The sequence below is a fragment of the Colias eurytheme genome, chromosome 21 (assembly GCF_061535395.1).
Source record: "Colias eurytheme isolate Ceu_HAF_F1 chromosome 21, ilColEury1 Martin Lab GWU primary, whole genome shotgun sequence".
NCBI classification, from domain to species: domain Eukaryota; kingdom Metazoa; phylum Arthropoda; class Insecta; order Lepidoptera; family Pieridae; genus Colias; species Colias eurytheme.
The window spans coordinates 8,408,617-8,427,608 of NC_143000.1; positions in this window are offsets into that span (position 1 = coordinate 8,408,617).

The window sequence follows — 18,992 nt, forward strand, 5'->3', positions numbered from 1 at the left end:
CTATTTTGACCTGGAATTGAAAGAAAAAGTTTATTTATTTATTAATCGGGAGTTGTTTTTGAGTAAAATCGTAACAAACGAACAGTCTATCGGGATAAAAAAGTTCAGTAAATGCTGAGATTAGATACTTCCTACAACGTCACAGACATCAAAATTAATCTCTTTATAGTATTAGTATTAGTATTATAGATTATATACATACATGAACACACTCAAAACCATAACCCCTCTCGCACAGTCGAGTAAAGAGGCTCTCATTAAGAGCAGAAATAAAGCACTAAAGATAATTTTAGACGACATCAATTTAACACACGTTCCTTCAGGAATTACGCGAGTGTGTGTGAGGAAATAATTATTTATTGAATTAACATATGTGTGTGTGTGTCGCGTGTTCTGAATGATAAATTGGTCTTGATATTAATTGCGACGTTTTCAGTTAAGTTGATGTAAGAAAATGTCCTTTTGTATTATTTTCTAGTTTGATATTTAGTTGTATAAATGAGAAATTGTTATCCCGCCTCGTGATCGAATTTTTTCTATTCTTTAAAAAAAAGACGTGTGGCACTCGGGGACTGCCGCGGTAAAGCTATTTGCATGCTATGCTATGCCTTCAAGCCACACCTCCGCGCCCGTCGGAGTCGGGGAGCGTGAGGTTTTCGTTACGCAATATCTGGATTCGGTCCCCGCGCTCAAGGCACATCTCAAGGCCCGCGATAGAAGCTATGCAAAAGCTTAAAAATCTAATTTTTAGTATGCTATAAATCTGTACTTATATCGATAATATTATAAAGAGGCACAATTATTTAACTATGTTTGTAACAAATTGGTTCAAACAATGCTTGGCGGATTTAGAAGAAACCTTTTCAAACCTTTTCACATGTATCAGAATACTACATGAGCTACCTACCTATAAAAATACTTGATTTTGGCGATGGGTTCGTCCGCGGGTGAAACCATTCCGCTCAGCTAGTATGTAGATAGATAAACCATCTGTATTATTACAGTTAAAAATGAATATTAATTCTAGACTTAAATATTTTTATCCATTGATTAGTTTCCATTTAAATTAGTACTTACTTATTCTGAAAGCATAAAGTAAGTTATAATGTTTTGCATAATATTATATTTTAACATTTAACAAGATTGAATCGCACATGTTGAAAATAAAAGGATACTTGAATTACCTCATTATTTTAATGAATATTAAGAAGTTAATTAGCTCGTTACATTTAATTGTCAGTTAATTTTATAACTTCACCTTTAACGTACATTATCGTTTTACTTAATAAATTATTATCTGATACATAAAAATTTTATAAGCAAAATTTATTAAATATTTTCTTTTAAAGTGTTTGGCTTTATTCAAGTATTGAACATTTCAAATTACTAAAAAAAAATACACAGAGATTATAAACTATTAAAAAATAGTAATTGAATTTTTGTAATTAAATGTTTGTTCTATATAACATAAACAGTAAACACGTTATTTTGTCTAATATAAACACCTTAGTTTGTGACTGTGATTTCTTCCATTTTTGCAAGAGCATGTGTAGTGTAACCAAAATCTTACAAACATAAATTGAATAAATAATTTTAGGTTCGACTATCAATGAAATCCTACAAAAAAGTTCGTAACATAATACGTTCGTAACTTCGTAAAATCGATCACTTGAACCATATAAACCTTCAAAGGAACTTAAGCTTGTGTAAGATCCTAAGCTTATGTTGAAACACTCGTTAAGAAGCTAGTTGTAATTATATAAACATATTTTCAAACTGTCCGGGCGCACCACTTACAGCTGAGTGAGCTGGTAACAAGTCTTAAGTAAATAGTTAGATAGCTCCGACCCCACGCTATTGAGTTATACGCACTGTGCGATAAAACGCAGCGTTTATTTATAATCAAATTAATTGAGCGGTTTCACCCGCGGACGAACAATTCGTACGATGTACATACAAGTATATTAGAAGCTTAAAAGGAACAATGTATGGATCTCACATCATAAAACGAAGTCTACAGTGAGCAAAACCGCAGTTTCTAACTAGTATTAAGACATATAAGCAATATGCACGCGTACTTAAAAAAATATTAGCTTTGTTCAACTACCAAATTGTATTAATTAATGTTGCAATGGTAAATTTACAGCTACTACTGAGAAGTAGTTTTAAATATTTTTGTATTGTAGCAATCAGACAGTACTACATTCATCATAAAAAAATAAATAAAAATACATTTAAAACGAATAAATAGGAGACGGTGATTTCGAATTGAATTCTATTTGAAATTTAGGATATTTTTATTTTCATTTAATTTATGTTAAACCTAGTTTTAATTTATATTTAATGCAAATGAAAACTCTTGGTTTTACAAAATAGCCACCTCTAATAATTTACTCAGTTTGTAATATTATAAAATTATAGAATATTAAAAATAGCAAGGCGAGATTAATTCCCATTATCTTTTTATCATTTTCCTTTTCTCTTTGAACATATACATCGGTTACTAATACGAAAAACGTACAAACTACGTCCCACGAGTTCATTTATCATCAGTGTTTGTTGAAATACTCGGTGAGAGCGTGTGTAAAATTCATTCATGGGATCTAGAGTGCAATGAATAAATCATGCTTGGGAAAACTTTTAAAGCTGTGTGATTTTTGATAGCTGAAACGGGTGCATAATCTTAAACAGTTTTATGAACTCTTTGTTGGTTCTGGTTGTTTGTACTTGTGATTGTCTCGTGAAACTGAGTTTGTGGCTTAAATGAATGATCAGATGTTGATGCGGAATTATGAATTTTAATATTAAATTGATTTATTATCACTTCAACAGTTAATTTGCTTTTAAAACTAATGATAAAAGGGTACTTAACTTTAAAAATTAATATATTTACTCACATTAAATTATGTTCTGATTAGAATAAACAGTAAGAACGTTCAGCATGTCCTATATTAATTTCCATATCCAAAATATAAAACATTCCACTGTGCTGTGTGAACATCGTGTTTTTCGTAAAGGATTTTGAACGTGTCTCTACATTCAAAATCCTTTACGAAAAAACGCGGCGTTCACATAACACAGTGCGTAAAGCACTTTATTAACTATGTTTCAAGTTTACCATCAATACGATCTCGTCATAACTTGCTAACGGGTATTGGCCCGTACGAGGTTCCCGCTTCGTAATATGTTTGGGGAATTTGTTAATACACAATTTGGTATGTTTGGTTGTAAGTTTATTAGTCAAATACCATTGATCATTTGAATATGACTATATTATTGTGGTAAAATTGATACATATTATATACGTTAGTCCCTTTAGGAATGTTCATAGGTTCCAATATCTCCATGTGGTCAATTTATTTTTTAAGTTCTTTATTTCAATATACTTACCTAAGTGGAGAGAAAAATAGTTCGACTAGTTTGAAACAAGGAAAAGTAAAAGGAAAATCCTACAATGCTGATCATTTTGAACGATATTGTTGGATAAATTCTTTGTTTAGGTATCTACTACATAATGTTATGTTCGAGCGAAGAGTGAACCGGTACCTACTAGGGAAGCGCGTACCATCTTAGAGTTTAGACCACATCTTAGCTTTCCATCAGGCGAGATTGTGGTCAAGTGTTTCCCTATCTAGAATAAAAAAAAAATGTTCCAATATTATTCCCCACAATTTGCTTGTAGAAGCAAATTTGTATGGATATCAATGTATTAGGTATAATCACAAGGACAACATAAAGCGCGTCACACACGGTGAAGATACCTACTATAATATTTTATGTTAAGATTCTCTAATATTATAAAATATTACAGTATCTTAAGGTATCCGGTATCAGCGTTCTGACCATCATTTTTCTTTTTGTCACTGTGTACTAAGACCCCTGTAGAACCGCCATCCTGTTCCACTGACACAAAATTTGGGGTAAAATATTTGTTTCGAAACACACTAGAACTAGGTAATTTATATTCCTTCATGACAAGCTTAAAATATATTTATTGATGAAAAAATAGATTTTTCAAGATATCTTAACTAAAACACATGTTCCATACAATTTATTACTTAACCATACTTCTCGAATCGATATAATTTCCTGAATTTGGCTGCAATCCAAACAAATCCGCTGTAGCATATTGGCACAACGGTTCCTATTATCTTATATCTGAAGTTTGATTAAAATGTATGTCAATTTATTAATATTTCTATTTTATGTGCTCGTTGTTAGTTTGTGTATTTTATTGCATAATATTATGTTGGTTTAAGGGCTGATTTTTGAATCATTGGTTAAAACTTATTCATCGAATAACGTATGAAACTACCATTTAAAAAAATAATGTATTCTAATTGTCCGTATATGGCAGTTTACAGGTGACATTTTAAAATGTTTGTGTAATACTTTATTGGACGGATAAATGTTAACCAAGGATTGAAAAATCGGCCCTAAATGTTATTTACTCATGGGTTGGACTACCGCCTTTTGGTAGAGTAGTAAATACGTGAGGAGAAGCGAGGTATCGTGGATTCGATTCCGGGTGGGGACCTAAAAAATGTCTGGCAGGATACAGAAGGATGGTCACCTACAAAAAAAATCAATCAGTGACGAAGGTGTTAATTTTGTAAATTTTTTGACAAGAAAGTTAAATTTTTTATTTGATTGTTTTTTACTCTTCAACAGATAAACGCCTGAGTAGAAGAGGATGAATTTTATTACAGAGATAGCTTTCTGGCTTAGCTAAGCTATTTTATTGATACACGAAGCAAGCTGAAGTTAATCCAAATATATTAGCCAACTAGATTTCCGCCCGCGGCTTCGCCCGCGTTTGCAAAGGAAAACCCGCATAGTTCCCGTTCCCGTGGGATTTCCTGGATAAAAACTATCCTATGTGTTAATCCAAGTTACCCTCTATATGTGTGCTAAATTTCATTGTAATCGGTTCAGTAGTTTTTACGTGAAAGAGTAACAAACATCCATACATCCATACATCCTTACAAACTTTCGCCTTTATAATAGTATTAAGATAAAGAATTCTTTATCGAAAATATTATACTGAATAGCAATAATGTTTTTGCATTACCATTCACCCAGAGGGCTATTGATGATTAATGCCGACAAAAATCGCCCCTTGTCCTTATCTAATAAGTTATGAAGGGCCATAAAATATTCTTTCGGAATAAATCGTCTCTTGGGCCATTTGATCATTAGGTCTGGTCAATAACCTTTTTTCAATTTATCTATCAAATATTATTTGGAATGATGATTGGTAGTAAAGTAATGTGATCTATATTTTATAGACTACAAAATATAATATTGTAGTTTAGATTTTTAAAGAAACACGATTCGTAACTAAAAATGATGTAACGAAACCGATCGTAAAACCGTAATGAAAGTAAATAAAGGCGGAACAAGCGAATTGTGTATTTCTTTAAAAAAATCTAAACTATAAAATGCAGTTCCATCAAGAGGTGACGATACAAAGCAAACATAATATACAAATTAAAATCATTGAGTAAAAATATAGATATACTTAGTTTACATAAAAAATGGGATGAATGTACTAGGTATATAACTTAAGGCCATGCTAGAAAAATAATCTCTAAGAGGTTTTTAACAAAGACTGGCTGTAAAAAAGTTCATTGTTTTTATAACGATTTCATTTTTAATTAACGTCCAGACAGATACTGTCAATTAAAGTAATTTTTCATAAAATAAATTTTATATTTTGTACCTTACCGATGCTAAAATTTGCTTTGCCCAGATTTAAAAAGGTTAAAAAGTACTCCTATATTTATCCAGATAATAAGCTTTCTATATTATTGTTGTCAGGTGTTCTGGACGTTTGTAAGCTGACGACGCTGTTTGTACCTAAAAGGTGAAATTATACAGTTTGTCTGCGACATTTATAGTATAATTTACACATTATTATTTTAAACAAAAAACTGTGAAACTATGTGACCGTTTCCACTCGCTAATTAGCTATGTAGCTGTCCGAGAAAGATGTGCTATGAAGATCCGACGCCGCAAAGAAGCTGTGTAAGGAAGATGCGCAGCACGAGCTAAGTGACGTATCGATAGTAGGCACTGCTACACAACTCGTGACAGCACGCATTCACAACACACATACTTCTATGAAAAAGTATCTTAGCTGAATCCGTTTTTTCAAGAGCTAACGCTATCTGCATCAATGAATGATTAGTGGATATCAAACGCATCCACAGAAACGTAGCATAGCAAATCTCAAGTGGAAAAGCACCTTAAGGTGCTTCTACAACCAATAGTATTGCTTCAAACGCTAAACGCTTCAAACGTCAAACTAAATAAAGCGATACGATTGGTTCTTTACAACACATCCTCACAAATTATTTGTGGAAAAGCATCCTTAAGCTAGTTCATTCATATAATCAGTAAAATTAATGTATTGTCTTCATTTAGATCACAATTCACAGTACCTACGTGCCTACATATTATGGCATAGAACATAGAAAACCTCGAATAAACCACCACAATTTACAGCTTCCATAGATTGCATCGAAATGCTGTCAGTTGTCACATGTTCGTATATATGTATATCTAAGGATTAAGAGAGCCAGTCAATCGAAGCAGTTTCGTGGCCGACAAAGGAAGCATAAATTTTCGCATCCGCCTCGGAAACGTTCCCCTGATATGGGCCTTCGATATTTATTACTGGGAAAACCTTTTTGTTTTGGATGTACTACTTTTTTGGGTTTCAGATCGATTTATGTTTTATGAATGTATATGTGTGTGAATCGTGGCATCAGAAGACAATATTTTCTTAACTGACTATAATATGAATGAACTAGCTTAATCCCCTTTTTCTTGAGTATTGTTTGCGTAGGTACCTACTCCTAAAAGTAGCTTATGTTACCATATAATATAGTGTGCTGTCTGGGCTCCCATCCAAGCGAAAATATTTAAATCAATTTGCCGCTCTTGTTATTTAGACCCTATCCAATTCCTCTATCCATACTGACAAATATTCACTTTTTTTAAAGTGAAACTTTTATTACATCGTCTCAAACTTTTTGGTCTGTGTAGCGCATGTTGCGTGACGGTCGGCTGCCGAGTAGGTAAGCAGTGTTCGGAACCGTACGATAATTATCGTACAAATACGATAATTTTGTGCCTAAGTTTCACTTTTACCGTGGTTTCATAAAACCACACAACATTTTTTGTTATTTTTCATTCAAATTATGTTGTTTATTACCATAGACCTTAACATTTCTTTCGATAGTGAGAGGAAAAATTACGTCCGTAGTTTATTCACATTACAACGACACATAAAGAAAACTTAAATAGTAATATATCTTTTCAGCATAGCGAGACATTAAATGGACTAAACCTACACCAAGATTTGGGCTTCAAATGCAAAAACACTTTTTTAAATCCGCCTCGCAGTTCATAGATAAGGCAGTTCAAGAAGAATAACGAATTAACATTTTAATTCTAGAAATTTATGGACTTTAAAACGGATTTATTAAAATAAAGTTAGGTACTATGTATGATCCGGTTCCACACAAAAACGACTCAACCGAGTTTCATGAATAGAAACATAATATTATATGGTTAGGGAGCCAGGTGCAAATTTGGTTAACTATTTCCTCTCAAGAGATAATTCGTCAGACGCATGAGAGTATAGTATTATAAAGCCTCGTGAACGTCAGCTGGCGCTCGGTTGGGGGGGTGAGCGGTTGTAGCCTCCCACGCACATAGGAAAAAAAATACATTCATTCATTCATTTCCTCTCAGCTAAAAATTTGTCAAATTGTAGCTAACCCAATATCTCAACGAAAAAAAATAGTCAGCTGGTTACAACATGGTGTATTATACGTCAGCTGGTGTCTCGAACATGAAAGTTAAATTTAAAGAAAAATTTATTTTCCGTTATTTCCTCTCAAACAAAAATTTACCTGATGATAGCTTATATGTAACTGTGGATAAATATATATGTCAGCTGGCTGTATCTTGGTGGAAAAACCGTCAGCTGATACGGGAGGCTACAACCGCTCTTCCCCCCAACCGAGCTCCAGCTGACGTTCACGAGGCTTCATAATACTATACTTTGATGCATTTTACTAATTACCGCTTGAGAGGAACTTGGTCATAAAATCTGCTGCTGGATAGTAAAATACTTTTGAGACGAATACACTTAACAGAATAGAAAATAATTTGGAAAATCCAAAAGTGCACGCCTCATAATTTTTTTTAATAAATATTTATTAATTATTATTTTTGTTTATTTAATAACAATTAAACCACATCGAATCAGACCCTGAAAAATGAAAGGGTTCTATTCCTGAGCATACTCAAGCGTAAGAGAAAAAAAAAGACTCGATTAGTAAAGTATTTCGGTCGCTATCGTGTTAACAAGAAAAAGGATCCGCACATACAGACACACGGACGTCCAAGACAGAACTTTTTTAAACTGTTTTTTAACTAGTTTAAATAACAAAAATGACATCAAAAATATCATGAACGTTAAAAATAGTGTTTTTTCTTAATATGTGTGTGTATGTATTATCTTACAAGTGCAATGTATGATACATAAAGACATTTTAAGTTTGAAAAATCAGATGTTTTTCGCGAAGTGACAGTAGTACCCACCTCAACGCTTCGCTTATGAGGCGTGCAAAAGTTTGTAAAGCTTGTTAAGTTGTTAAGCTATTGCATAGCTTCTATCGCGGGCCTTGAGCGTGGGGATCGAATCGTGAAATTCCGTAACGAAAAAACCTCACGCTCCCTACTCCGACGGGCACGGAGGTGTGGCTTGAAGGCATAGCATGCAATAGCTTTACCGCGGCAGTCCCCGAGTGCCACACGTCTTTTTTTAAGTTAGTACGTGTTACGAAATAAAATTAAAAATAAATAATTTTATAAAGTTAGGCCAAGAGTTAACCCGAGATAAAAAAATAGCCTGTTATTGAGTTTATTGGTTGGATTTAACAAGATAAAAAGTAAAACAACTAAAACCCAACTACGACAAAAAACGACGCTGAAAAAGTATAAAACAAAAGTTAAATTGATGAACTAATAAAGAAGCTATGAACGAAAAGATGTGAATTATATGCAATCAGCCCATGAATACAGGTAAAGTCACAAGCAAATGCTAGTAATATATATATATATATTCAAAATGTGCAAGTAAAAAGCTTTCAAATGATACCAAACACGGCATATTTATCTTAACTTTATTTTTTTACTCTGTATGTTTTGTCCGCTAGAGGGCGCCACATTAGATTTTGTGAAACCCCATATAGCCTATAACCAGCGGACAATTAAGACGCTTCTAATGATATGTCATTTGTCGAATTCTGATAAGTAGTTTAGAAGTTACGAGGGAACAGATGAACATACATACATACATACATACATACATACATACATACATACATACATACATACATACATACATAGCCTGTCAAAATCATAACCCTCCTTTTGCTTTGCCGTAGTCGGGTAAAAATACTGAAGAATAGCAAGCTGCTGACAATATTTTAATTCATAAATTAGTATTTAGAATTCCAATTGGCTTAATCGATTGAAAATTAATTGAGAGGATTGAACAAAATGAATTATTTGAAAAGGAATGAGATCAAAACATAATATTTTTTAAAGCAGTCAAGTAAAAAGATCAAACTAGCAATCGGGTCATAATATGCTAAACGCTTGCTAAACGTATTTATTTATATTTTCTGATGTTACATTTTAATAGTGTTTCGGGTCATATTGTGGAAAGTTTTGGCCTTTTTTATTATCAAGATAAAGGTTTGAGTGGAGCTTATGAACTTGGCATGTGTAGGTTCAACATTATTTTTTATAAAATAGGACAAAATGGCAATGAAGTAAATATTTTATGCATAAAAGAATATTTTTGAATTAGTTTGCTAACTGTATTAAATCAAGGTTTATAATTTATCAATAAAAACTGCAAAACCACGAGGCAAACTTTTTTTTCTACAATATTATAGTGTATTAACTTATATTAAATATTAAGTTTACAAACAAAGATTTTATAAACAACTATATTTTTAATTACTAACGTGTTCACATCATACTAGATTTGCCAGAGTTTGTGTTATGGCAATAAAATAACGAGACAAGGTATTATAATGTCTGCATAATGACTGTACATAATATAATGCCTCTACATATAATGACTTTCTTATTTTACATACATGATACAACATTGCTTATATACTATGCACTACGTGCTGTTACAATCTTAATTCTTAACATATAAACAAAACGTGTGTTAATCTATCTACGTGACAATATTGCTGATACGTACAAATATGTACTCGCTACACTAGACATAAATAGTATTTTTTAAACTACTGCTATTATTTTATACAGTGCGATTATAATATTTAAAACCTGAATAATTAATGTGCTGCTGTCAATTTTCAGTCCCATTTTTCGCCAAACCCTAGTCACCCTACACCGTTCGCTCCTTTGTGAACACTGTTAAGCCGACAGGAGTAAGGATTTCACGTGTTCCGTTTACTTTCGATATTACGTAACTATTATTTAGGTCAGAATATTTTGTCACGTTACATTTTGGCGTACGAGTCGCAATTTGACATATTTTTTTCCCTTATCTGTAATGATCGTGATTTTTTAGACGTGTTTGATTTATTTTGAAGTTATTTTTCCTCCAGTAACTTCCTACTTCTTAATTCCTAGCACTATGATTATAAATTAAGTAGGAACTAGTTCTATGCCTTAAAATATTAAGTGAGGATACTAATTTAGTATTTTATTATCAGTGGTGAGGATAAACGTATCAATCAACTAAAAAATACTAAGTAGTTATAAAGAATATGCGCCAATACAAATACCCACACATAGTTAGATAATGTATACAATTCGATGTTTTGATATTAAATAGAACCAATATAAAAAAAAAAATATTAAAGAATATAAAATATAAATAATATAACGAAATACGGACAGAACCACGGGATAAACATAATATAACTTATCCCAAATTCAAGACCACTTAAAACAGTTTTGAGATCAAGCTCTTATAAGAATAACAAATCTTTTGTAAAGAAAATATGAAATAATAAATTTTAGTTCCAATGCTAGAAGTGTAGGCTAAGAGTTGGTGTAGGTAATTTTGAAATACATGGATTATATAAATTAAGTGTATTATAAGAGATACTAATTGCTGATTTATTACATTTATCAGAATATAGACTAAGTTCTAGTGAATATAATATGTGTGTTTATATTATGTACAATTTGGTGATTAATAAAAAAACTTTTTATATGGTACTGTTAGACGTAACTTTTGATTTAATATTTTTGTGGATGAGTAGTTGTCACTGTTTCCTGTCCGAATATGCTTAGGTGTCGCATACTATAAATTGCCGCGTTCCTTTGACTCGGCGCGCATTCGTACGAATCGTGCCTAGGGGCTCGGACGGTGTTTATACGACGTTCGACCCAACTACCCTCACTTTACTAATAGTCGTTGACTAGCTGCGTTTTGTTATCAACTACCTACATCAATAATTATTATTAGGTAGCTGTGTAGAATCGCAGTACATTCTTATTACATTCAAACTAATATTAAACTAGCCTCGCGTGATATTTCTTACAGTACCCTATTTCACAGCTTATAAGAAAATTCATTAAATTCAGTTTACTACTAATTTAGAAAAAAATGTTATGACGGGCAGATTTTAACTTTAACTTATTCAAATGAGTATTATTTTTTGTGTATAATTAAAAATTTAAAAGTAGAAAAACGTTTAAACGTTTTATTTAGATTTTCAACTAATAATTTTTTTTACCATACCTAGTTAAATTTAAGCATTAATTTTATTACTTAGCTCTTAGCTTAATTTTTCACCGTACAGTTTCTCTAAACAAGGTATGATTTATCATTGGAATATAGCATCTTTTATATTAGAACAAACATCGAGGAAAGTATATTTCGTTAGATAATACATTATTTTAATAAATTTCATGTTGTCATCTTCCTAGAAATATTTAATATTTTCAAACAAAAATAGGTTTATTTACACACAAATAACGTCTTTGCATAAGTATGTATTTTCACCTTTCGTCAATTGCACATAATATTGCAGTCAATAGGTATATTATTTCGGAAAATCGAGAAGAGGATGATCAGAATATGCTCGGTTATTCTCAATTTTAATGAATGCCACTTGTAATATATTAATTATATACTGATATTATTTTATAGAAAAACTAAATTTTATTATTTTCGCATATTTATTCACAAGTAGAAATCTTTCTGAGCTTTTGTTTTTCCCTATCCTTGTCGACCGAGGCGGCACCATTCAAAATAACTATACTGCTTAGTAACAATTTGGCTAACATTTATATTCAATTTACATTATGCCCTTCAGCCTTTGTCCTAAATGTTTTTGTCCCAAGTAGCGGCCGTTGACCCCTTATCAAATGTCCTACTGAGACATTTAGAAAAGCAATTATCTTGTGTATGTTCTGTTAATTGTCACACAACCCATGTCCGGATAATACTGGAATTAGCCGGTATTATCCGGTTTGACCCTTATTAGCTACTTTTAATCCAGTATATTGTTATGTTATAATGATGTTAATTGTATAGCAAGTTTTACGTCTGTTTTTTTCTGTTTACTAATACGCTACAAGCATTAAGATAATGCATTAAGTACGGAATTACAGTGAACTACAGTTTATAGTGTCGTACCTACGTATATGTCTGCGCATGCCATTATAATTAGATACTATAGGTATTAGATACCTAGGGCGAGATTAGCGTGTTAAAACAAACTTTTCAGCTTTATCTATATCTATATATATAAAACTCAAAGGTGACTGATATAGCGATCTATCAACGCACAGCCCAAACCACTGGACGTATCGGGCTGAAATTTGGCATGCAGGTAGGTGAGGACGTAGGCATCCGCTAAGAAAGGATTTCCCGAAATTCTTGCGGGAACGGGGAAAAACGGGTATGCACTTACAAAGTCGTGGGTAGAAGCTAGTATACCTATATAATGTATTATATCTAATCTTTATCAATTAGTCGAAGTGTACATCACAATATACATTAACCAAATACACAAGTCTGCTGTGAAAATTTAGGATAATCCACCAAATGGGTACTGCGTGGGTTCCTACATGACACATGTCATCTAACTTTTTGGTTCATTTGGGATGTTTTGCTTCATGAGTGGAGATAGAGCATAATTAACCATATGTACACACATTGAATATTTAATTTTTGCTTGTTAGTTTCGTAAGCAGACATTACAACCCTTTCCAAGACATTTCCCATTTAGGTATAATATTTAAAAAATAAATTCTTATGTTTATGCTTTAGGTACCTACTGGTGTTCGTAAAAATATTACAATCACTTATGTAGATAATCCATACTAATATTATAAATGCGAAAGTAACTCTGTCTGTCTGTCTGTTACTCAATCACGCCTTAACTACTGAACCAATTTGCATGAAATTTGGTATAGAGATATTTTGATACCCGAGAAAGGACATAGGATAGGTTTTATCCCGAAAATCCCACGGGAACGGGAACTATGCGGGTTTTTCTAAGACTGCGCGGGCGATGCCGCGGGTGGAAAGCTAGTATATAATATAGCTAACACAAAAACATGAACATTAACGTAGTATTTTAATCATTTACCAAAGTTTTAACCAAATTCAACATATTTAAAACCATTTTAATCATTTACTAAAGTTTTAACCAAATTCAACATAATTAAAACCCCACTCAAAATAAATAGCACATTATCTCAGAATTAAATGCGCTGAAAATCACCGTTCGTCGGTTTCACATTATCTAGAAAATGTCGACGGTGTAATTATTCCTTTGAGCTCATGATGCTTTCATACTGCAGTTAAATTTCCTTTAAAATTAGTTCCTCATCTTGTGCAAGGGATATAAATATAGTTGCCAGCTTGTATCTGTGATAAACTCATTTTATACGACTTCCGTAAAGAAAATTGATTGAAGCGTGCATCTTTCCATATAAAGGTCTTCGGGTCTCAGTGTAATTATGTGTAGAATACTTAATATACATATTAAGTTGTACCTCATAAGAACGGTTTTTAAGGAAGTATGTGTAAAACTATGGGTCATAAATATGTTTAGCTGGTGTCTCGAAGATTAAACCGCACTGGAAATAATGCCCTTATAAGGTGTAGGTTGGAATTTTAAATTCACATATACCTAGTGCTAGATTCTCGTCTCATTGCGTGTCGTCGTCCGATTTGAGATCAATCGATTTTTATGAAAGTCGCTTACAAGTACATGACTCTATTTTCCCAACTATCTTCATAAACTAAAATCTACATTAAAACTGCTCAGTTGCTATGTTAATAAAGACAACTCAACGCGAAACTAGTGCTAAATACTAGATAAGGGTTAGTTATCATTGAAACAATGAGTTATAAACCGGCTACATTCAAGGTCTATAAAAAGATAATAAACACTCAGACATTGAGCAGATATCCTCATACACTATAACCGTATATTCCGTATATTCACTGTAGTGGCAAAAAAGACGAAGTTAATTTAATTTTGAGCGAGAAACCGTGTACCCGGCGAGGACATCTTAAAACTGTTTATCTTGTCCTCGGCCTCCAGTTTATATTTCATTTTATGTTAGGGCTGCTGTTGGGATAGTTTTAGTTTTGTATTGAAATATTATTCGGGTATTATTCTTGTAAAAAATAACTGACAATATATTATATTTCGTCTTGTACGGACTTTTAGAGCGGGCAAATTTGTCGCTATACTACAAGTTTATTTTTTGTGATAACTGGACTGATTTGCAAAATACTTCTGGTAAAACAATACAACATTTTTAGTATATATGTTTATACGATTTTTATAGTTATAAAAAGCATGAACCTTCGAAGATGGTCTTTCATTGCCCTACATAAATTAGACCCTTAACGTCTTCTTCCTGCTCCTTATTGTAAAAAAGTTAGACTTTCCCCCTCCCCAGTTTTGTGACATATTCTTACTAGTTTAAATAATTCAACCCAATCAAAATCGTCGTCATTGAAAAAAAATGGTACAGCAATTTTATATTACTGTCATTAATGAATATTGTTAAACTAGCTGCTCCGCGCGGTTTCACCCCCGTGGCTCCACTCCTGTTGGTCGTAGCGTGATGATATAATAGCCTATAGCCTTCCTCTATAAATGAGCTATTTAACACCGAAAGAATTTTTCAAATCGGACCAGCAGTTCCCGAGATTAGCGCGTTCAAACAAAGAAACAAACAAACTCTTCAGCTTTATAATATTAGTATAGATTTAGTATTTTTGTACTAATGTACTAACCTACAATTTAAGGACATACAATTTAACACTAGGACTAAGATGCGATCACCCTGGTCGTTGGTTAAAGTTAAAAGTATTAGTTTTATTTATAGCTGTAACAAAGATACTCCTAGATAAAGCCAATGAGTGGTTTGTATAAGACCTATAATAAATGAAAACTAACAGAGAAGGTACTACAAAAACCTCTAGTAATTTTGATAGAATAATTTTTGATACCTAATTTTTTAGACTGTTTTGCCAAAGTTTCAACTTTAACCATAGTAAATCTACTTAAAAACACGTTTTCATAAAAGTAACGCGAAATAAGTGATACTCATGAAATTATTGCATTTCCACCAATCCTATATAAGTGTACCAAGTTTGAATTAATCTGTTTGTATAAAATGTGTCAAAATCGAGTCTATACATCATATTATACCTATAGTCATACGCATAGGTGAAGCTAATAAAAGCGTGTTAAAAAGTAGAAGCAAAGTCTTTGTTTATAACCTATAAAGCAAAGACTTTCTTTTCTCTAAACATATTCATACTTTGTAATATACAGTTTAATATCGCTTTTCCAAGTGCAGTAGACACTGCTAACTCAGTTTATCGTCTCAAATTACATTTCAGACGGTCCACAATACAGGATGTTTTTCCTTAGCTTAAATAAGGTAAACTATTTAGTTATTATTTACTGTCTTGGAAGGCTTTCAATTTAATTTCTTCAATAGAAGCAGTTGCTACTATAGTTTGTAGTTAGTTTGAGTTCTGTTTAGCGTATTTGGGAGTAAAAATGAGGGAAGGTATGAAAATATGTGTCCATCTATATTTATGTAGAACAATATAATAATATGTGTTCATATAATTATGTAATTGGCTTGATGGAGTGTTTGAAAGATAATAATTGGGAAAGCGATACACAATGAGCAGAAATAGCCATATATTTCAGACTTCAGAGTAAAGTGACGTAGTACATGATTATTGATTCTTTCTTTAGACCATTACCTTTATTTAGTAATCTATACTAATATTATAAAGAGGAAAGGTTTGTATGTATGTATGGTTTTCACGCATAAACTACTTGACCGATTTTGATGAAATTTGGCACAGATAATATTAAGAAAGAACATAGGCTACCTTTTATTTCGAAATGTGTACCACGGGCAAAGCCGGGGCGGACCGCTAGTTAAAAATAAAATAAGAGTTGCTTTAACTGTCTGCACTGATTGCATAAATTAAATCGAGATGAAGATTGAGTACAAAGAAAGGACGTCAATTTGCATACAAAGTTAAAAGTAACACACAAAGCTTCTTGATTATTTCATTCATCTTGTTTCCAGTATACAGTTGAGTATAAGATTTCTTAGAGTAACTATCAAATCTATTTATTAATATTATATCTTTAATTTTTTAAATCATGGCAAGAAAAAGTGGGAATAACAGCGTGATAATGATTAATTTTTATTTAATCGTTTCCACTATTCTCTAAAATAAAGTGATATTATTATATATCATATCTATACATATAATAAAATATTAAAAAGAGCGTGTGTGCCGAGCACACGGGTCAGAAGTGTAACTTCTTTGGCAAGATTTTGAATACCAAAATCGTCGCCTTGACGCCATAACGTGACGGCATTACTATGACGCGACCTTGAAATTTTACTCTCAACGCACCTAAAGAAGTTTCACTTTAATAAACAAAATTTTATTTTGAACCATCCATTAATGTTTACAATTAAAAAAAAAATCTTTAAATTTCACGAAACGATGAAAGTAATTAAGGATTTTGATAACAAACGGCGGGATAAAGAAAATCGGACTTCGCAATTAGGTTTTTTTATTGTTTTTTTTACTAGCATAATGTAATGGTAGTCTTTTGCATTTAAACAACATTCGGTTTGGATGATATTCCTTTTATTTTAATCTTAGATAATAATAATATTGTAATACATATAGGTATTGTAGTGAAAACCTTAAAATTTCGTTTTCGTGGTAAGAACATCTTGAATATACTAGTGAATATGCTGTTTTTGAAATATTCGCCATTTTCAAAATAAATAAAAAAATCCTTTTGCCACTCATTCTGGTGTTATGACTCCAAATTAAAATCCACATAAAATTTCTGATAAAATGAGTCAAGAGCGTTCTTCATTCTTCGTTCATTCTTGACTACAAAAATGCTTAAATTTATGTAATGAAATTAACTTAAAAATAATGTTATGCTCAATTTAAGAAATGTGGGAAGAGAACTATTTATCATTTTATTAAATTGAACTTTATAAAAGTTAAAAGTGGCCACCATAAGCTCTTATACATACGTTTTCAGTATTTAAGTATTTCAGTATTTTACTACTGAAAAATACGACTTTAAAATATGTAGAAAATTGGCACTGTCAAAATTTCATCAAATAAGTTATTATAATTTTGCACATAATTTTGCCATCTTATTGACATGTTCACATGAGTAGAATATGAAATTCTATATTATTTAGTTCAATCACGTCTTTGAATATTAAAAGCTACATATAATATATGGTATATATAGTAAAGATAAGTAAATATTATTTTTGATAGGTACTACAATATTTCATGATACTATTTTATTTAAATGCATTCATATAGTACAATTAATGAAGAAAAAATAGCAAGCCTTAGGCAAGCATACAACGTCATAGGGATGCATACAACTTTAAATTATATTAGATCAAAAATGAAGCAGTTAGGTAACTAATTAATTTTATTTTTATGAACAGTACCTACTTAATATGACGTACTTATGACGTATTAGACAAAAATGACTATAATTATAGCATGTATCTACTTATTTAAGTTAGTTATTGATTCAGCAATGAATATAATCATATTTTATATATAAACTTTATATATTTAAACATATTTACTTTCCGAACTACATTCAGAAGCGGAAAGCTGAAAACAAAAAGAGACGTGTGGCACTCGGGCACTGCCGCGGTAAAGCTATTGCATGCTATGCCTTCAAGCCATACCTCCGCGCCCGTCGGAGTGGAGAGCGTGAGGTTTTTTCGTTACGGAATTTCTCGACTCGGTCCCCGCGCTTAAGGCCCGCGATAGAAGCTATGCAATAGCTTAAAAGTTTTTGTTTGTTTAGTTTTCATATTATATTTTTAAAGAATATTGCCTAACGATAGTTCCTATAAGCCCTTCCATTAAAATGTACAAAACTTTGCTCGAATTAAAATTGCTGTGGTAACTTCAAAAGTTGTTACATCTTAAAATTTCTGCATAATTGGCTAACAAGAGCTTGTACTTTTAAAAAGTTACTTACCTACATTTTTATGCTGAGGTAGTTTTATAAGAAAATGTCTTGAGTGTGACATCGCTTACAATTTATTTTATAATATTTAGTATTTTTAAAGCATTTTTTGTTGAAGATAAAATGCTTAAATCTTTTAACCCTTAAATTGTCACCCCTAGATAACTTGTGTGTATAATGTCGAAATTTGGAGGATGTGTTGGAATTAGGATAGAAAAGAGGAAAATGAAAAAAAAATTTAAAAATTTTATTTTTTTCTATGGTTTTCACTATGTCACATAAAACGGACATTGCCAATTATATGTACATGTTCGAACCGTCACATATAACGGACATTGCACATTATTCCTGCAACGGTGGTACATGAATACAATG